The sequence below is a fragment of the Pristiophorus japonicus genome, chromosome 18 (assembly GCF_044704955.1).
Source record: "Pristiophorus japonicus isolate sPriJap1 chromosome 18, sPriJap1.hap1, whole genome shotgun sequence".
Classification (NCBI taxonomy): Eukaryota; Metazoa; Chordata; class Chondrichthyes; family Pristiophoridae; genus Pristiophorus; species Pristiophorus japonicus.
In genome coordinates this window covers 6079744-6084709 of record NC_091994.1, presented here as the reverse complement: position 1 = coordinate 6084709, position 4966 = coordinate 6079744, and positions in this window count along the sequence as shown.

Sequence of the window (4966 nt, the reverse complement as noted above, 5' to 3'; positions counted from 1 at the left end):
TCCCAATTCCAGCGAATTATTCCCAACCAGCTTCTGCTGAACATCTCCTGGTACAATCCATAATGGTAGTTCGTGCACTGCTGCATCATAGGAGACTTTTACTGCTGCACTGCCAATTACAGGGATCAGTTCTTTAGTGTAAGTTCTCAGCTTGGTATGATTAGGGCTCAGCTTGGGCCTGTGTGCCTTGTTGCACCACAGCCTGTCGAAGGCCTTTTTGCTCATGATGGACTAACTCGCACCCGTGTCCAATTCCATGGATACAGGAATTCTGTTCGGTTCAACTTTTAACATGATCGGTGGACATTTCGTGGTGAAGGTGTGTACCCCGTACACTTCTGCCTCCCCGGTTTGAGTCTCTAGTTCAGTTTGATCCGCCATGGATCGGTCTTCCTCTGCAACGTGGTGGTTTGCAGGGTTTGCAGCTCGTCTGCACATTCGCAGGCGGTGTCCCATTGTTCCACAGCCTTTGCATGCATAGTGTTTGAAGCGGCATTGATGGGCTCGATGATCACCTCCGCAGCACCAACAAGGTGTCAATTGCCTCGCATTAACGCTTGATGGCGGACTCTGAGTCATCTGAGGTCGTGCAGCTACAGGCGTGTACATTCTGCCATATGCATTCCTGCCCGAAAACGACGTTACTTTGTGTACAGTACTTGCCGAAACATCTTTATGCTGCAAAATTTGTTTGGTGTTATCGCTGGTGGACATAAATGCTATGGCTTTGCTCAGGTTCGGTGTTTCAACAGTCAATAGTTTGCGAAGGATAACCTCATGGCCCATGCCATGCACAAAAATGTCTCTTAGCATTTGCTGCAGGAATCCATCGAATTCGCATTGTCCTGAAAGGCGCCTTAGTTCGACGACATAGCTCACCACTTCCTGGCCTTCAGACCATTGACATGTGTAAAGTCGATACCTTTCCATCAGGAATCTCTCCTTCGGATTTAGGTGCTCCCAGACCAGTGTACACAATTCTTCATACGATTTGGTTGTTGGTTTCACTGGAGCAAGAAGATTCTTCATGAGGCCATAGGTTGTTGCCCCACAGGCGGTGAGGAGGATCGCCCTTCGTTTGGCAGCGTTCACACTCTCTTCCGGCTCGTTGGCCATGAAGTATTGGTCGAGTCGCTCCACGAAGGCCTCCCAATCATCGTCTTCTGAGAATTTCTCCAGGATACCAACAGTTCTCTGCATTTTCGCATGATGGTTCGTTATCTCGTCGCCAGTTGTTATGTCTCGAATAAAGCAATGTGACTGAGTACTGTAGACGTGAGTAAGTGTGACCTTAGTCTCTTAATTCTAACTCCAAAGTACTGGTACAGCATGGGAGACCTGCTTATATACAGTGCTCCCAAGGGATGCTGGAATCCCTTGGGACTCCAACAGATACGCCCTCTGGTGGCGGTAGAATGCTGGTTACATAGTGTTGCATACATAACACCCTCCCTCTCTCTTCCCCTCCCTCTTTCCCTCACCTCCCTCCATCTTTCCCCTTCCTCCCTCCCTCTTTCCCCCACTCCCTCCCTCCCTCTTTCCCACTCCCTCCCTCCTCTTCCCTCTTTCCCACTCCTTCCCCCCTCCCACTCTCTCCCACTTTCTCCTACCACTCTCACCCTCTCCCTTCCTCTTCCCCCCTCCTTCCTTCCCCCTCCCTCTTTTCCCCGCCCTCCACCTTCCCTCCCTCCCCCTCCCTTTCCCCCACCCCTATCCTCTCCCCCCTCTCCCTCTCTCACCCGCCCCTGTTTCTCCCTCCCTCTCCCTTCCCCCTCTCTCTCCCTTCCCCCTCGCTCCCCTCCTCCTCTCTCCCCCTTTCCCCTCCCTCCCTCCCTCCCTGTTTCTCCCTTCCTCCCCCTTTCCCTTTTCCCTTTTCCCCCGCACTCCCTCCTTCTTTCCCTCTCCCTCCCTGTATCCCCCTCCCTCTTTCCCCTTTCCCCATCCCTCTTACCCGCCCTCCCTCCCCATTTCCGCAATCCCCCTCACTCCCTCTTTCCCTCTCCCTCCCTCTTTCCCTCTCCCTCCCTCTATCTCCAATTTCCCCCCTCTCTCCCTCCCTCCACCTTTCCCCTTCTCTCCCCTTCCCCTTTCTCCCCCTGCCCCCTTTCATCCTCCCCGTCTCTCCCCCTCCCCTACCTCCTCTCGCCCCACTCCCGCCCCTCCACCTCTCTCCCCTTCCCCTCCCCCGACCCCTCCTTGACCTCTCCCCCTCCTCCACCTCTCTTCCCCCTCCCTTCCTCTCCTCCTTCCCTTTCCCCTCTTCTCTCCCCATTTCACCTTCTCCTCTCCCCCCACTCTCCCCTCCCCCTTTCCCCTCCCCCCTTTCCCCCTCCCCTGTCCTTCCCCCTCCCACTCTCTACCCCCTCCCAGTGACTCCCCCTCCCTCCCCGCTTCCCTCCCACTCTCTTCCCCTCTCCCCCAACCCCTCTCTCCCCGCTCCCCCCTCCCTCTCCCTCTTTCCCCTCCCTCACCCAACTTTCCCCTCCCAACTTTCCCCCTCCCACCTCCCAACTTTCCCCCTCTTTCCCCTCCCCCCACTCTCCTCTTCCGCTCTTCCCTTCCCTTTCTCCCCCCTCCCCCCTCCCCCTTCCGCTCCCCCTTTCCCCCTCCACTCTCCCCTCCCCCTGTCTTCCGCTCCCTCCCCTCTCCCCAACCACCTCTCTCACCCGTCCCCACTCTCTCCCACAATGCCTCTCTCCCCTACCCTCCCCATCTGTCCCACCTCTCCTCTCTTCCCATCCCTCCACCTCTCTCCCATCCCCTCCCCCTCTCACCCCCCTCCCCTCCCCCTCTCTCATCCTCCCCCCTTCTCTCGCTCCTCTCTCCCCTTCCCCTCTCTCCCCTCCCTCCCCCTCTCTCTCCCTTCCCTCCCCCTCTCTCTCCCTTCCCTCCCCCTCTCTCTCCCTTCCCCTCCCCCTCTCTCCCACCTCCCTCTACCCCCCTCCTCCCTCTCCCTTTCCCTCCTCTTCCCCCTCTCTCTCCCTTCCCCCCTCTCTCTCCCGCCTCCCCTCTACCCCCCTCCTCCCCCTCTCTCTTCCCCATCCGCCCCCCTCCCCCCTCTTCTCTCTGCCACTTCTCTCTCACCCCTCCTCTCCCTTTCTCCCCCCTCCCTCTCCCTCTCTCCCCCTTGCTCCCCTCTCTCCCCCTTCCTCCACCTCGCTCCCCCTTCTCTCTCCCCTCCCCCCCTCTCTCCCCTTCCTCCCCTCTCCTCTCTCCCCCTCCCCCTTCACTCCTCTCTCCTCCCCCTCTCTCCTCCCCCTCCTCCCCCTCTCTCCCCCTTCTCCCCCTCCTCCCCCTTCTCTCTGCCCCTCTCGCCCCCCTTCTCTCTCCCCCTCCCCCTTCGCTCCCCCCCACCTCACCCTCTTTCCCCCTCCCCCCTCCCCCTCTCTCCCCCTCCCCCCTCCCCCTCCTCTCCCTTCTCCCCCTCTCCCCCTTCTCCCCACCACTCCCCCCCTCACCCTCCTCCCCTTCTCTCACCCCCTCTCCCCTTCCCTCACCCCCTCTCCCCTTCCCTCACCACCTCTCCCCTTCCCTCACCCCCTCTGCCCCTTTCCCTCTCTCTCCCTTTCTACCTCTCTCCCCCTCCCCCCTCTCTCCCCCTCCCCCCCTCTCTCCCCTTCCCCCTCACTCACCCTCCCCCTCTCTCTACCCCTCCCCTTTCCCCCTTTCCCCCTCTCTCCCCCTTCCCCCTCCCCCTCTCGACCCCTCCCCCCTCTCGACCCCTCCCCTTTCGTCTCTCCCTCCCTCTTCCTCAACCCCAAACCCCCTCACCCACTCCCTTATCCCCTTTCTCACCTCGTTTCCCCCTCCCTCCACCCCTCCCTCTCCCTCACCCTCCCCCCCACCCTCACCCCCTCCCTTCCCCCTCACCCCCTCCCACCACACCTCATCCCCTCCCTCCCCACCTCACCCCCAACCTCCCTCCCTCACCCCTTCCCTTCCCCCCTCCCTCCCTCACCCATTCTCCCACCCCTCCCCCCTCCCCTCAACCACTCTCCCACCCCTCACCCTTACCCCCTCACCCACCACGCTCCCCCTCCCTCACACCTGTTCCCCCTCCCCCACCTCCCACCCTCACCCCCGCCTCCTTTCTCACCCACCCTCCCTCACCCTCCCCCTTCCTCACACTCCCCTTTCCTGACCCCCCCTTCCTCCCTCAGCCCCCACCGTCACTCCTCCTCCCCCTCCCTCTCATGCCCCCTCTCTCACCCCCTCCCTCTCCATCCCTCGCTTTCACCCCCTCCCTCCCTTCTCACCTCCCTCTCTCCCACTCTCACCCCCCCGTCGCTCACCCCCACTCCCTCTCACCCCCTCCCTTACCCTCACCCACCCTCTCCACCTCCCTTACCCTCTCCGCCTCCCGCACCCCCTCCCTCACCCCCTCCCTCTCCCTCACCCCCTCCCTCTCCCTCTCCCTCACCCCCTCTCTCCCCCTCTCTTCCCCTCCCCCTTTCCCCCTCTCTCCCCCTCCCCCTCTCTCTACCCCTCCCCTTTCCCCCTTTCCCCCTCTCTCCCCCTTCCCCCTCCCCTTTCCCCCTCTCGACCCCTTTCCCCCTCCCCTTTCCCCCTCTCACCCCCTCCCTCCCTCACTCATCCCCTCCCTCCCTCCCTCCCCCCACTCTCTCTCCCTCCCCCTCCCCTCTCCCTCACCCCCCCTCTCCCTCCCTCAACCGCCCTCCCTCACACTCCTCCCTACCTCACTCACCCCTCCCTCACACCCCCTATCTCCCTCACCCCCTCTCTCCCTTACCCCCTCCCTCACCCCCTCCCTCACCCACCCCTCCCTCACCCCCCCTTACTCCCTCCCCCCTTACTCCCTCACCCCCCCTTACTCCCTCCCCCCCCTCCCCCCTCACCCCCTCCCCCCCTCACCCCCTCTTACTCCCTCCCCCCCTCACTCCCCCTTACTCCCTCCCCCCCTCCCCCCCTCACCCCCCCTTACTCCCTCACCCCCTCACCCCCTCAC